This window comes from Diplotaxodon limnothrissa, linkage group LG7 (genome assembly GCF_057381915.1).
Source record: "Diplotaxodon limnothrissa isolate DT_005_m linkage group LG7, D_limnothrissa_male_GT1.1, whole genome shotgun sequence".
Taxonomy (NCBI): domain Eukaryota; kingdom Metazoa; phylum Chordata; class Actinopteri; order Cichliformes; family Cichlidae; genus Diplotaxodon; species Diplotaxodon limnothrissa.
Window position 1 is genome coordinate 29,388,610 of NC_140602.1, and position 17,065 is coordinate 29,405,674.

Below are 17,065 nucleotides of genomic sequence, written 5' to 3' on the forward strand. Positions count from 1 at the left end.
CATGGGAACAAATCCTACCGCACCTCCTGTCAGAGTCCATACGTTTAACCAGAATGCCGTGTTTTTCTTCACTATGCATTAGGCTGATGATCTGAAGTGGGAGTGTGTGTAAGTTATTAACCTGCACTCAAGGCCAGGCACTTCAGAGGAATCCCCCCTCACGGTGAAGTGTCGGGATTTTAAAAACAGCACTTCACATCAGATATCGGTCTGAGATTACAGAACAGAACAAAAAAAACATTCCAGACTACTTTTCTGCTCCATCACTTGATTTCAGAGGAAAATGCTGCAGAGCATTTATGGTTTACGGCATATTTGATGAGTTTAAATAACTCATCATGATGTGCTGCTACAGACTATCTTAACTGAGATTAATGCGACTGGAATGGCTCAATTAGAATAAGAAGTACTTTTAGTGTTTACTGGCAGCTTCATATCAGGAGCAGCTGTTCCCAAACTTTAATCTTCTGTGGCTTGTTATGATTTTGATTAAAAGCTTGACAGTCACTTCTTTATTTCTGTTGTTTTGTCCTTTTCACAGGATAAAAAGGAGGTGAGGGTGAAAATCGATCAGGAAATTTGGCTTTTCCCACAGCTGTCAATAATTTAGAGTTTAGGAGCGACCTTAGCTTATTGCATCTTAGCTTAAGGAGGATTCAGTGTCAAATGGAAGAATGCAGTCCTATATTTTTTTTAATATGTTCATTGAAGGACAGAAATGACTCCAAGATTCCTTACATTGTTACTGGTAATGCCATCCAGAGTAAGAATCTGGTTAGATACCATATTTCTAAGATTTCCAGGGCCGAGTACAATAACCTCAGTTTTATCTGAATTTAGAAGCAGAAAATTAGAGGCCATCCAGGTCTTTATGCCTTTGAGAAATTCCTGCACTTTAACTGATTGGTGTGTGCTATCTGGCCTCATAGATAGAGAAATTTGTGTGTCATCTGCATAGCAGTGAAAGTGTATGCTATGTCTTCTAATGAACTGCCAAAGAGAAGCAGAATTGGTCCTAGCACTGACCCCAGTGGAACTTTTACATGAACAAACTGACGTCTGTTGCACAGTTACGATTCTTTCATATCTGGTCGAAGTGTAGATGTTGATGTTTTCATGTAGAATCCAGGTCCAGTTAGACTGTCTCTTACAGTGCGAGAAATATCAATCAGGTATTTATTATTTAATGGATGAATTACATACGTGTTTCTTTCTAATGTGGTTAGAGTAGGGGTAGGCAACTCCAGGCCTCGAGTGCCGGTGTCCTGCAGGTTTTAGATCGCACCCTGGGTTAACACACCTGAATCAAATGATTAGTTCATTACCAGGCCTCTGCTGGAGAACTTCAAGAAATGCTGAGGAGTCATTTAGCCCTTTAAATCAGCTGTGATGGATCAAGTCAAGTCAAGTCAAGTTTATTTATAGAGCACATTTAAAAACAACCAAGGCTGACCAAAGTGCTGTACAGTAAATACAGATAAAAATACAATAGAACACAATTTCGTAAAACACCTCGCTGATCAAATAAAAAATAAATAAACAAATAAATTAAACCTTTCTAAAAGCCAATGAAAAGAGGTGAGTTTTAAGAGCAGTTTTAAAAGTTTCTAGGCTTTTGGAGAATCTGACGTGAGGAGGTAAACTGTTCCACAGTCTGGGTGCAGCCACAGCAAACGCCCTCTCTCCCTTTGTCTTTAATTTATACCTGGGAACATCTAAAAGCATCAGATCGGCTGACCTCAAAGATCTCCTGGGGCGATAAGTACTAAGGAGTTCTGACAGGTAAGAAGGTGCAGTGCCATTTAAAACCTTAAAAGCCAGCAGTAAGATTTTAAAATCAATCCTAAAAGCAACTGGGAGCCAGTGGCGAGAGCAGAGAACCGGAGTGATGTGGTCTCTTTTTTTTGAACCGGTCAACAGGCAAGCGGCAGCGTTCTGCACCAGTTGAAGGCGATGTAGACAGGAACGATCTAGGCCAGCATAGAGGGAATTACAGTAGTCCAGCCGTGAAGTAATAAAAGCATGGACCACTCTTTCTAGATCGTTCCTGCAAAGGTAAGACTTGACTTTGGCTAAAATCCGTAAATGATAAAAAGATCCCTTAACTACAGAGCTGATTTGTTTGGACACATCTAAAACCTCCAGGACACCGGCACTCGAGGCCTGGAGTTGCCTACCCCTGGGTTAGAGCATGGTTGCAAACAGCTACATGACAGCTTCTTACAGTATAAAGTGCATTCAGGTGATTTGGGACTATAAATCTATCTGTGCTGACATACAGCTAATAAATGAGAATATGAATAAGAAGACAGGAAACAAAGAGAGGAAAGAACAAAAAATGAAATGAGTACATGAGATGAGTGAACAAGGATAGGAATGGAGCACTGGAGCCTAGGAAAGCAAACAAGTAGCCTTCAAGAAATAAGGAAAAGAAACAAGGCGAGGAACAGAGGAAAAACATGAGAATAGAAAGAAGTACTGGAAAGAAAAAAGAAATGGTGGTAAGTAGTACAAAGGAAGCCAGGATAGAAAAGGAATAAGCAAAAGAAATCAGGGTAACAAATGAGGAGGGGAAAGAAGTCAAATATAGGAAAGGAGAAAAGAAAAGGAAATAAGGTGAAGCAGAAAGAAGATAGGAATAAAATCAGGACAGGAGAAGAGAGAGCTTGTCCTGATTCATTGAGGGATCTTTGATATTACACTGCTCGACCCGCCTCCCTCTGCTCCTCACTCGCCTCTTTCCTGTCAGTTTGTTCAGCTAACGAACTCTCGTTTGCATTTGGTACCCGAGGACACGGGCCTGTAACAAACAATAACGAGCAGCACTTTCAGGAAGACATCTACTGTGATGAAATCTACTCCCCACTGCTGCGGAATCCATTATTGTAAATTTAAATGTTATTAGGAAATAATCAGACAAGAGAGAGTTTTCAGGAAACGCTGTTACATGTTCAGTTTCTATGTCATATGTTAAAGCAAGATCTAGATTAAAGTGGTGGGTGGGTTCTTTACATTTTGAGAGAAGCCAATTGAGTCTAATAACAGATTAAATGCCGTGTTGAGGCTGTCATTTTTAGCATCTACATGGATGTTAAAATCACCCATAATAATTATTTCATCAGAGTTGAGCACTAAATCATATAAAAGGTCTGAGAAATCAGACAGAAACTCTGTGTAAGGCCCAGCTGACTGATAGATGACAACAAATAAGACTGTTTTTTTAAATTTCCAGCTAGGGTGGACAAGGCTAAGCATCAGGCTTTCAAATGAATTAAAAGTCTGTCTTGGTCTCTGGTTGATTAATAAACTGGAGTGGAAGATTGCTGCCACACCCGCTCCTCTGCCTGTGCTTTGAGGATTCTGACAGTAGTTTAAACGAATCAGTATCGTGTTGCTGCTGTAACCTTGTTTCAATAAGGCAGAGCACATTTGTTTGTTGATCAATTTTTACAATTTTCCAAAGTTTTAAATTTCCCTCAATTTTGCCTGCTCTGGCTCCTGGAAGACAATTGACTATGGAGTTTGATACCCTGCGGATGTGGTGAAAGTGGTGAAAAACACTTGGAGACAGATGAATGGGTTGGTAATGTACTGGGATGTACAGGGGTATGGCTAGCTACGGGTTTTTCGAGGGTGTGAAGCAGACTCTCCAATTCAGTTATCCCAGCCTCCAGAGCTGCAAATAGGCTAAATTTATTACAAGCACCATTGCTGCTAAAGGAGGCAGAGGGTTAACTTAACACCTGTCACAATGAGCAGGAAAGTGCAAGAGGGACAGGTGAAGAGGCCATGCTGCTAGTGAGTTAACTATGAGCTAAGCTAACCTAAGCTAGCGAATCCCTAAAGACGCAGAGGGAATACTGTGAATATAATTAGCGAGGGAATCAACAGATAATGTGCTTTGGATAAAGCATGTGAAGATTACACTACAGGGAGTGCAGAATTATTAGGCAAATGAGTATTTTGTCCACATCATCCTCTTCATGCATGTTGTCCTACTCCAAGCTGTATAGGCTCGAAAGCCTACTACCAATTAAGCATATTAGGTGATGTGCATCTCTGTAATGAGAAGGGGTGTGGTCTAATGACATCAACACCCTATATCAGGTGTGCATAATTATTAGGCAACGTCCTTTCCTTTGGCAAAATGGGTCAAAAGAAGGACTTGACAGGCTCAGAAAAGTCAAAAATAGTGAGATATCTTGCAGAGGGATGCAACGGTCTCAAAATTGCAAAGCTTCTGAAGCGTGATCATCGAACAATCAAGCGTTTCATTCAAAATAGTCAACAGGGTCGCAAGAAGCGTGTGGAAAAACCAAGGCGCCAAATAACTGCCCATGAACTGAGAAAAGTCAAGCGTGCAGCTGCCAAGATGCCACTTGCCACCAGTTTGGCCATATTTCAGAGCTGCAACATCACTGGAGTGCCCAAAAGCACAAGGTGTGCAATACTCAGAGACATGGCCAAGGTAAGAAAGGCTGAAAGACGACCACCACTGAACAAGACACACAAGCTGAAACGTCAAGACTGGGCCAAGAAATATCTCAAGACTGGTTTTTCTAAGGTTTTATGGACTGATGAAATGAGAGTGAGTCTTGATGGGCCAGATGGATGGGCCCGTGGCTGGATTGGTAAAGGGCAGAGAGCTCCAGTCCGACTCAGACGCCAGCAAGGTGGAGGTGGAGTACTGGTTTGGGCTGGTATCATCAAAGATGAGCTTGTGGGGCCTTTTCAGGTCGAGGATGGAGTAAAGCTCAACTCCCAGTCCTACTGCCAGTTTCTGGAAGACACCTTCTTCAAGCAGTGGTACAGGAAGAAGTCTGCATCCTTCAAGAAAAACATGATTTTCATGCAGGACAATGCTCCATCACACGCGCCCAAGTACTCCACAGCGTGGCTGGCAAGAAAGGGTATAAAAGAAGAAAAACTAATGACATGGCCACCTTGTTCACCTGATCTGAACCCCATTGAGAACCTGTGGTCCATCATCAAATGTGAGATTTACAAGGAGGGAAAACAGTACACCTCTCTGAACAGTGTCTGGGAGGCTGTGGTTGCTGCTGCACGCAATGTTGATGGTGAACAGATCAAAACACTGACAGAATCCATGGATGGCAGGCTTTTGAGTGTCCTTGCAAAGAAAGGTGGCTATATTGGTCGCTGATTTGTTTTTGTTTTGTTTTTGAATGTCAGAAATGTATATTTATGAATGTGGAGATGTTATATTGGTTTCACTGGTAAAAATAAATAATTTAAATGGGTATATATTTGTTTTTTTGTTAAGTTGCCTAATAATTATGCACAGTAATAGTCACCTGCACACACAGATATCCCCCTAAAATAGCTCAAACTAAAAACAAACTAAAAACTACTTCCAAAAACATTCAGCTTTGATATTAATGAGTTTTTTGGGTTCATTGAGAACATGGTTGTTGTTCAATAATAACATTATTCCTCAAAAATACAACTTGCCTAATAATTCTGCACTCCCTGTATGAAACTAGAGAATACATTTCCTGAAGAAAATGTAATGTGAATGCTAACAGCTGAATGGTTTGAGTTGAATTTTTATAATTGTTTAATTTTGTACACTGGTGTGTATATTAAATACGCCGAATCATTCACCTGAAAGACAAAGTGAAGAACTGTTGAAAGTTAAAGTTCACACAGCAGAAGAAATTTCAAAGTTGGATAGTAGCTGAACATCTTTAAATATACATTAGAAAAAATTGACTAATGACAAAAGAAAATTTAGAATCAGCAAAAAAATCTGAATGGATATTGAAAGCTCATATTCTTTATATCACTTGAAGAGTGGAATTAAGTATTTTAAATATCTAAACTCAAGAATCTCAAATGAAAAATCTGAATATTTGCTGTGTGTGTGAGTGTTTGTGTGTGTGCTACAGTATCAGTGAGTAAGTGGCATAAAGAGAAAGAGGGGAACTGGCATCAAATGAGCAGGTAAAATAGTTTTTAATCTTTAACTGTTTGATTTTTTTTTTGAGTTTTATTTTGAGACTAACTGTGTGATAGTGGGGAGATAAACTATACAGATTAAAAATAGGGACATGAAATTAGGCTAGATGAGTTGAAATGTGGGAGAATCCACTAGACATGTAAAGTTTCAGTTCTAATCATCCTGTCACAAAAGATGATTCTAAAAGTCATCAACTGACTCCAATTGCTCAGATTTGACAAATGCGCCAATTTGCCTCAGTGCACCTGTTTAAAAACTGCTGACTAAATCCAAGACCGTAACTCCTATGAAAATACTTGTTCTGTACAACAATGTGTTTTTCATGTTCCTGGTGTCAAAAATGTGGTCACAGGGGCAACCAACCTAAGTCGTGTGTGTCTCCTCCCAGGATCAAACCTGGAAGATTTCACTTGTTAGCCGAGTGTGTTGATTTCTGGAGATGGCTACACGTTGACAAAAAAACACCAGCCCATCCAGATGTTCGCTGGGCTAGCATGGGTCTATTCTAATAAGTATTCAGCTCTGGGTCACAGAGGAAAACTGAGGATGAAACTGCATTTGTTTGGTACTGCCATGTTGTCTTCATATATAGGAAGCACTGACCTTTGATATGTGTCAGGTCCAACCTCCAGATTCAACCTTAATATGAAGCAAAGAGCACAGCCAGCCTATCCTTTCAGAGACACCTGAATCAGTCCTGATGATGTTCTGGCACACTGTGAGGCGTTTCTGTTTTTCCTCACTGATAGATTACAGCTGCACATACATCCAAACTGACAGCTATCATCAGTATCACTCCACTGTTCCCACTGCTGGTCTCAGAAGCTGAATTATTTCTGAAGTCCTGTGACAGACACAGTAATAATTTATGTCGTCTGCATGCTGTGAAAACATCATTTATGAAAACTAATGGATAGAAGATGCTGAAGGCACTAAGGGAACTGAACAAAACTCTAAAGGTTTTTTAAAAATTTTTTTATGTTTATTTCTGCTGTAAAGTTGGACATTTAACATGTGACTCTATCGGGGACCGACTCAATGCTGGAGCCCCTGGTGGTTGTAAGAGGAACCGCAGGTGCTTGTGCATCAGTGCCAGTTTACTTTCTCCTTCCTCTGTTACTCTGTATGGTTTGGTCATTTGTCACCTATCTGCATGCAGCAACAGAAAAACATACACACTCACTGCATTTACTAACCTGCAACACTGCATTTACTAAGCTTACATTAAGGGTTTTTTGAAAGGACCCTGAGATATGCCAGTGCATCTGCTCAGCTGTTTAAAAGAATATCAGTGAGGCAGAAAAAGTAGAGCTGTGGGTCTGTAGATATTTCACTGTCTGTAATAACAGTGGGAAGGTCGAAATGAAGCCTAAATTCTCCATCCTGCTCAAATTTCCTTATTCTCTATTCACGGAGTGATCTCACTGTCTTTCCCCACAGGTCTGTAGGATTTTTGCATTTCCTGTGTGTCTGTGAGAGAGAGATCCAGCAGGGGAATGTGGGTGATGCTTGGCCTTAGCGTGAACCACAAGGGACCAAGTGCAGCATTTCTATGAGCAGGATTGTCAGAAGCTGTCAAAGAGCTCTGTGAGCAGGTGATGTGTGGAATATAAAGGAGACCCGCTGAGGGCCGGGAGCAAGGACAGAAAACAAGGACAGGAAACAGGAAATGGAAGCAAACTATCAGAGGAAGAAAGAGGGGACAAGAAGAGAAAGAGAAACTGAGATTATACCAGAGGGTCTGCTGTGAAGCAATTTATACATGTCCATTATCAACTGGCTTTAAAAAAAAACCTAAATCCCCAGCCAGAGATGGTGGGTGTCCTTCAACGAGGCAGTTCCTCTGACGTCCAGCAGAGGCAGCAATGAGTCAGTCCCCATAGACTCCCATGTTAAAATCAGAAATAAAAATGTTTCCAGCCTGATACAAAAACTGTTTGGTCTTTATGGATAATTTGTAGATGTCCTCCTTTATAACACCTTTAGGGGGACAATGTTTTTATAAGTCACCTGTTTAAACTGGACTAAAGTTTGAGACCTTAGAGGCGGGGCCTCTTTGATTGTTAGGTGGACAGTATGCAGCGATGTGATTTTAAACAAAATTGAAAGTGAAAGTCTTTCTGCCGTGTACACAGCTGATAACTGAGCATTCCTCTGAATCTGAAGATGGGAAACAAGGAGAAGAAAGTCAAAGGAGCTTGCAAAGAAAAGCGTCTGGACTTTTTTTCAAGTAACTTAAAGAAGTCCAGACGCTTTTCTTTGCAAGCTCCTTTGACTACGATGACCTGGTTGACTGAGAACCTTCACAGACAAGGAGAAGAAAGAAATCAACAAAAGGAGATGAGGCAAGGGAACAAGGAGGGGAATGGAGGAGAGGAACTGAGCGAACAGGACGCAAGGATGGGGAAAACATCAGAATCAGAATACTATATTAATTATGTGGTTGGAGTCGCTTCGACAATAAGAACAGTAACAGACTGAACTGAAAAAAAAAAATATTATATCAAAGTTTACAAAATATAAGAAACAATTCTAATATATAGAAACAGCTCAATTACAAATATACAGAATATTTCAGAGATTAAATATATTTCAGTAAACTTTGTTATTTTCTCCACAGTGGGTGTGTAAATGGTGTAACTGTTGCACTGTGTACTGTGCTTTAGATGGAGGAGGTGTACAGAGATGTCCACAGGTGGGAATGATTTAAGCAAAGGAAACCAGGCTAGGACATAAGGAGAAGAAAGATACAAGGATAGTGTCGTGATCCTGGGTCGTTGACCCAGCGTTTTGTGTTTCTTTTTGGGTTCATCTTGTGTTTGGTGTTTATTCTGATTCTGTATTAATTCTTTGGGTTGGTTGTCGTGTTTATTATCCCTACCTGTGTCTCCCCTCTGTGCTCCGTTCAGGTCCCTGTGTTTTTGTTGCAAAACAGTCTGGGTGTTTCCGGTTTTACTTTGTAGGTCTGCCTCTCATCATGTCCATTAGTGTCAGCTGTGTCCACCCCTGCATGTCATCTCCTCATTACCTAGTGTGTATTTATAGTGTGTGTTGGCTTCTGTTCATCGTCGGATCGTCTGTGTTTCTCGGTGTAACGACGTCTCTCTGCATTCTCCGCTCCCCGTTTCATGCTTAGGTTTGTTATTTAGTTTTCCCAGTCTAGGTTTTTTCAGTCATTCGTCTTGTCTCACTACCTGTTCAGTCGCTCCACTTCTGCAAATAAAACTTCATTCTCATCACCAGTCAACTGCCTGCATTTTGGGTCCTTTTCCTCCTACACCACACGGCTCACGCCGGCAGCCGTGACAGATAGGAAAGGAGGAGAGGAACAAAAGAGTAAAGAGTTAAACACGTAAAGGAAAGAAAAAGAAACTAGAAGAGGAAAGAAGACAAGGAAAGGAAAGAAAAGTAGAGGTAAATGAAGGAGATGAGAGAAAGTTTAGAGAGGATAGGAAGCAAGAATAGGAAAGGAAGAAATGAGGCGAGGGTCATTCATCAAGGGGTCCTGGACGCGATGCCGGCCTCCCTCTGCTCCTCGCTCGCCTCCATCCTGTAGGTTTGTTCTGCTAACGAGGTCTCTTTTACAGCTCGTCCCCAAGGACCTGGTCCGCTGTTTGTGCACTTGGACTTCCTGTCACGTGCAGATGCTTCAAGAAATTGATGAGGTGAAGGCGGCAGCAGAGTGTGACAGGAAGTACAAACGAATTTCAGAGGCTGTCACAACAAACAGCCCTTTTCTACTGGAGGCTCACAGGAGGACCACCAGAGGGGAGTGGAGATGATGGAGGCGCCGAGCTCCCTGTTACTTCTCCACTTCTCAGTCTGTGAGCCTCACATGCTGCACGAACGCTCGCCAACCATCAGAGCTCACTCTGAGGAGTCGCACGCTTGCATCACTGCTGCCATAACCACGTCCAGTCACTATCACCTCACACGGGCTTCATGCTGCCTGAAGAGACCCCACCCACGGTGCCAGCAGGGGGCACTGTGGGGTCAGCCTGCAGTTTCACAGCTCATTGAAAACAGAAACTAAAAGCATGCATTTCAGGTTGAAGGAAAAATCATCAGTAAAAACTGCTCTGACATTTCATTAATTAATTTATCCATTCATTTATGATCATGTCCTCAGGAAGACACACACTGTATATAAAAGATGGAAAGAGCCTCTGTCATGTCACTTATTTGTCTGCATGTCTCCTTTACATGGAAGGAGCAGAGCAAACAAAGAGAGCAAACGAGAAAAGGAAACCAGAGGGAGAAAAAAAGAAGAGATAAGGAAGCTAGAAAAGGACACGAGGAGAGGAAACAAATAGAGTGCAGACAAGTAAAGGAACCAAGGAAATAAAGAAATGCCAATTAACATGTGGGGAGAGGAGGACATGTTTAGGTCATGGGCTGTACATAAAACAGGGGCTTTGTGACATCACCAGTCAACCAGTCATCATGTGACTGGCTGATGAAAGTTTCAGGTGAGTCCAGGTGTGTAACATGATGTAATGCTGTAACATGCTCCCTCTGTTTTTGTGAAATGGTTTGCAGCAGATGGTTTCTTCCTCTTAAAAGGCAGTTTTTTCTTCCTACAGTTGCCAAAGCACTTGCTCATAGGGGGTCATGTGATTGTTGGGGTTTTCTTTGTTGTATAACTGTAGGGTCTTTATCTTACAGTATAAAACTGACTGTTGTTGTGATTTGGCGCTTTATAAATGATGGCGAACCCCTGAGACTAAAGACCTGAACTCTTTTGTGTTTCTGCCTTTAATAAGACAGCCGTTGCCCTAATTGTTGCCACATTTTGTCACATGTCACTGATGCTGCATGGTGGCAGCAGTTGTGTATAGATGCACTTCCCTGATGAATGTTTGGTCGGCATGACACGTCAGTCGGCGCGGCGTGAAGCCTGTGGTTACTGCAAAGCTCTCCTAAAGTGTTTGTTTGTTCCTGGCTGTCGCTTTCCAGGTGACCAAACTGTGAATAAAACATAAATGGAGAACACTCACTGTCAAAGCCGGTCACGGCTCACTCTGAGAGGGCTAACAGGTGTAAGAGTGAAGTTGTGCGCGCACTCAGACGAACCTCTACGCCGGCGTGTGTCTGCACGCTGCGAGCGTTTGTGTCAGTTGCAGCAAACAGCAGCTTCCAGAGAGCGCAACATGTTTGGATGAATCAGTGCATGCCTGTGTGGGCCTGTAAGTAGTAAATGGACTGGTTCTAACACTATTCTACTCTGAACACTCAAAGCACCTCATTCACACCAGCACTTTTTTCTATGCTGTTTCTATTCACACATTCATACTCTGATGGATGCATTGGACACACACACACACACACACACACACACACACACACACACACACACACACACACACACACACACGAGTTCTTAAAACCAGGAAATATTCTGTATGTTAGAGTTTGGGACTATTTAAAAACACAAGAATGTAAAAGCGCAATGAAGATTTTGTGCTTTTCGGGATCAGCAGGTGAGCTTCAGTGAGGTTACTTCCTCCTGTGAGGGAGTCATGACCAGTGTTGGTCAAGTTACTTGAAAAAAGTAATCAGTAACTAATTACAGATTACTTCCCCCAAAAAGTAATCCCGTTACTTTACTGATTACTTATTTTCAAAAGCAATTAATTACTTAATTACTTAGTTACTTAGTTACTTTTTAAAAACACGATTTACAACCTGAAGAGGTGATAAAGTGATAGATCTTTCAGCCCAATTCTACTTTTTCTGCATAATCCATCATACAAAATGTAATCAAATGGAAAGGTCCCCTTTTAAAACTTGTTTTATTAGTTTTAATCTTTTAACTTTATGCATCAAGCAAAAATTTAATTATATGCAACATTCTCTGACTGGAAGAAATTTGTTTAACATTTAAACCTATTTTCTGCACATTCCAGCACATAAATATTTTTTGTGTTTACACTCTCTCTTTCAAATAGATGCAAGTAAAACACAGCAGAACATAAATAAAATCAAAGACTAGCGGTCCTGTTGCTCTATTTTCACCTGTAAAGCAGGAGTGGGGTAGGCGGAGGTTTACCCTGGTGCAGGTGTGCCACAGCGGTCAGTTGAAGAATCCGCGAGTTTCTCTGTGAATTTCCCATTACGTCGTAGCGCACTCGGTGCTTGCTTGGAAGTTTAGGGTTTTTTCTTTTCGCTGTAAAAATAAGTTTCCTTCCCACGCACGATGGACGCTAATGTTTTTGTCACTTTTTATGGAATCAAACTCAAAGTAAATGGTAAATGGCCTGTATTTATATAGCGCTTTACTAGTCCCTAAGGACCCCAAAGCGCTTTACATATCCAGTCATCCACCCATTCACACACACATTCGCACACTGGTGATGGCAAGCTACATTGTAACCACAGCCACCCTGGGGCGCACTGACAGAGGCGAGGCTGCCGGACACTGGCGCCACCGGGCCCTCTGACCACCACCAGTAGGCAACAGGTGAAGTGTCTTGCCCAAGGACACAACGACCGAGACTGTCCGAGCCGGGGCTCGAACCGGCAACCTTCCGATTACAAGGCGAACTCCTAACTCTTGAGCCACGATCGCCCCAAAGTAAGGTCAGTACTTCCACGCTTTAAACGCTGCAGGGTCATACTCTCTCCCGCACTCGATATATGATCCATTGTTGATCTGCACACAGCTGTTGCCACGAACGTCGCACTCGTTTACGTCACTGTCATGAGACATTCTCGCAAAAAAATGACGGTTTTAGTAACGCAGTAACGCAGCGTTCCTACGGGAAAGTAACGGTAATCTAATTACCGTTTTTGCAATAGTAATCCCTTACTTTACTCGTTACTTGAAAAAAGTAATCGGATTACAGTAACACGTTTTAACGCGTTACTGCCCATCTCTGGTCATGACTTCCTGAAACATGCTGTATGGAGTGCTTTGAGTGCTTGAGTGGAGTAGGAAGGTGTTGCTGATTGATGTGTTGCACACGCTGTAATATTTAAGAAAACCCCACAAAGCCCTGCTTGGACCACCTTAGTGACGTGGCAGCAGTGGAGAGGGCATCCTGCTGCAGTGTTCAGGTCGTACAGATGGCTCTGTGTGAGACAGGAGGTCCCCTATTATTAAAGACAGTAAGCGGATCCAGGTGTTAGTGATCAGTGATCAGCTGTGAGAGTTTAAAGAGTCATAAGCATGAGTTTGTCTGTTTAAATGATCCACTCATGACAGAGCGACCTGCTGTGGACATTTTGCTGTGATTGGACATGTGCTTGATGGATGTGTTTGTGTGCAGCACCAGGGGCGAGCCATAGATAACCCACCTCTGGCGATCTGTCCACTGATGAGAGGTGGGGGACACCTGGACCCTGAATGGATGACCGTTAGGAGAACAGATGAAACAGATGAATTTACCTGAGTTAGCAGGTCCTTGTTCATGTCTATAGAGCAGCTGTTCTGTTAGCTGTGCGTTTAACCAGCACAGACGAAGACGCTGGGCTCAGACCGTCGGTCCTTCTGGGCTGCCATGGCGAGCATGTGTGGCTGGTTAGTACAGTTGGATGTCTCGAGACCACTTTTACGTGATCTTGGTCTCGACGGACTTTGGTCACGTCTTGGTCTCGCTGTCTCGGTCTTGCTTTCTCAGATCGACATAGTGGTTGGGAGATTTGGAGTCAAACATCGGCGGAGCGGGGTGGGGGGGTGGCTTACTGGGCTTAAGCCCGCGTCGTTTTTTCAGAAGCCCGGGGTCTTTTGGAGTGTTTCATAGTTAGATGCCTGACTGACAACTGTATAAAACAAAAACTACACATATTATTCGAAGCACATAGCGCACAGTCGTAAATTCCCCCTCAATTTGGTATGATCCGAGCTCAGACACTAGGTGACTGAGCTCAGCACTTACACATGTGAACGAGGGGGGAGAAGCTGCTGCCTGTGAGTTTACTGTAGGAGAAGCACAGCCAGGCAGACAGAGGAGAACTGAAGTTCGAGCAGGTACCAAAGCAAATCATTCGTACTGTACAAATAATGTAAATATGACGGTGTATCACGAAAGATTGATGTCAAACTGATCACTTGACCCATATTACATTACTTGTTCTTCGAGTGAATCAACAAATGGCGAAATGAAAAGCTGAACAACAACAATGCTGTTTTTTAGAGTCTTAGCTTACATGTGTGTTTATTTCATATTTTCAGTTGTTACCCTCCACGGCTAAATAAATCGGTTTCAGTAATGCACTGATATACAGGAATGGACATAAGGAGCTTCTCTCAAAGAAAAAACTCTGGTAGTATTTTATATATTGTGCTTTGTATGTTGTTCAGTATATTTCTATGCAAAACAAGAGGAATTTCAATACACAGCATTCACAGTTTAAACCAGATATTTACATAGACTTTATGGAAAAATACATTTTTCTACTGTTAAACATCAATTTAGAGTAAACTTGTTTGGTTTTAGATAAATAAATATTGAAATATCTTTTGAATTAGTTAAATGTCAGAATAAAGAGAGACAGAGCTGTTTATTTTTTATCACTTTCATCAAATTTAGGAGTACATATACACTAAGTTTATTGTTAATTAATAAGAAACTCCAGACGATTCCATTCTGAGCTGAAGAAGCTTCTGATACGTTAGTAGAGTCCATGTGAGTAAACTGGTGGCACACCTGTGGATGCATATAAGGCAAAACACAGAGCCTGTTTCTGTAACATGGGAACATCAAGAGATGTCAACCAAAACACCAGGAAAAGAATTGTGGAGCTCCATAAGTGTGGCTCACTTTTGAATACAATTTGGTGCCATTTGCAATTAAGAAATACAGATAGTTTCTCTCTTTACTCTTACAGTTAACAAATATGTTTTTTATATTTATCAATCTAAAACAAAATTAAACATTTAGTCTGATTTGATGTTACAATTAAAAAAAGTGTTTTTATCTGAAGAGTAAATATCTGGTTTCAACTGTATATTTGATGATTGTCAGCACAAAGAGGGAGAGAGAGGGAACAAGAGCAGGTGAGACACACATGTTAGTCAAAACTCATGAGAACATGAATCCAGTACCTAGTGTTCCTCTATGCTGTTGCATGCTGGGGGAGCAGGCTGAGGGTCGCAGATGCCAACAGACTTAATAAACTAATCCGTAAGGCCAGCAATGTTGTGGGGATGGAGCTGGACTCCCTCAAGGTGGTGTCGGAGAGGCGGATGCTGTCCAAGATAAAGACAATGTTGGATAACACCTCCCACCCACTCCATGACATGCTGGTCAGTCACAGGAGCACGTTCAGTGAGAGACTGAGATTACCGAAAAGCACCACTGAACGACACAGGAAATCATTCCTGCCTGTGGCCATCTCCCTGTACAACGCATCCACTTAACACACTGTTTGCTGCTACAACTACACATGTTTCTTTTCCAACTATTTATTTATGAGTGGCTTATGTATGTATGTATATATATGTATATATTGTACTATTCTTAGTTAGTGTATTGTCTGTCTTGTCTTAATGTTGGTTTAAAATGGAGCACTGTAACAAAAAATAATTTCCCCCAGGGATCAATAAAGTATTCTGATTCTGATTCTGATTCTTTTTAGATACCATTTGTTACTTTTCAAATTCTACATTTATTAAGTTTTGCAGGCTTGTTTGCACAACAAGGCTAAATAATTATGTAAACTTTTCTGAATCTAAATAGTGGACTTTGGTAGAATTAAACAATAAGTGTAGTGCAGGTATATGATGATTTTTAGTGCTACTATCATCTAGTTCTGATTCTGGTTCTGTCTTGGTTAAATCCTCAGTAGTCCTGATTTTGAACTGCTGTAGTCCTGTTTTAATTCCGGATCAGTTCTGGGTCTGGTTGAATTGGAGTTTAGTCCTCGTGTCTTGATACAGCCCAACTTTGTTCTGCCTTGCTGCTTAATTAAAAAAAATAGTTTAAAGTGTCCTGCATATGTCATATATATATTTTTTCCTATATGAAGTCATTCTTTTTTGAACAAAACTCAAAACACAGCCTAATAAATCTTTCAGTCATTTCAAAAGCATCAGCTCTAAGAGCCGTGCTTAGAGAGTGCTTTGTAGTGAATCAGAAGAGTCGACTCCCATTGAGCGAGAGCCGGCTCCTCACTTAATTTCCTTTCGCTGCTCAGCTCTCACACAGTGGCTCAACCATGCTCCAATCCCTCCATATTGTGGCCAATCACATGCGAGGATATAGGATAATATCATTATGTGGAAAACAGAGAGGGTGAGAGACACAACAGTCAAGTGGAGCGTGTGTCTGTCCTCTCAGTAAGTGAGTGAGACAGCGGTGAGGAGGGCTGTGCGAGTGCATCGCAAAAACACATAAATATGCCCGACACCCATAAACGAAGCAGCACCTGGCTGCAGTTTAAAGACTTTTTTGTCTCGGTCTTGGTCTCCTCTTGACTTGGTCTCGGTCTTGGTCTCGTCTCCACTTGGTCTCGGCCAACCCTCACACTTCTCACCATACATTACCACAAGCATTCACTCATTCATCCAACTCGCTGAACTCAGGTGTTCCAATCACTTCCACAGCCACAGGTAGACTGCTTCTACCAACATGGCTCCCTCTCAGGAGCTCAGTGAGTTCCAGCATTGATACTGTGATAGGATGTTACCCGTGCAACAAGTTCGGCCGTGAAATTTCCTCTGCTAAATATTCTACAGTCAGCTGTTAGTGGAATTAAAACAGAGTGGAAGTGAGTGGGAATGACAGCAACTTGGCCATGAAGCAGTAAAACCACAGAGCGGGGTCAGCTGAGGCGCAGCTTCAATCACATGTGCAGTGGTGTTAGAAATATTAGGTACACTGATTACTGTTAGCATAACCGTACATCGAAAATGTAAATGAACACGTCTAATGTGAATGAACATAAAAAACCTGTAACAGGGAATAAAATGCATTTCTAAAATCTGATGCATTGAGTGAAAGTGACAAATAGCAAAAGGATTGTGAAATTCACACTGATCTGTGTGTTAATTAACACATATGTTGTGTAACTATGGAAGTTTTTTAATACCTGTGTAAGTACATAACATCTGAAATTATGTCAAAGATGTAATTTTACAGTGGT

At 41.7% G+C, this 17,065-nt stretch overlaps 1 pseudogene; it reads right to left on the reverse strand.

Annotated features, from left to right (window-relative positions):
• Positions 1 to 2,758: 2,758 nt before the first annotated feature.
• On the reverse strand, positions 2,759 to 13,391 carry LOC146628487 (uncharacterized; annotated as a pseudogene).
• Positions 13,392 to 17,065: the final 3,674 nt, after the last annotated feature.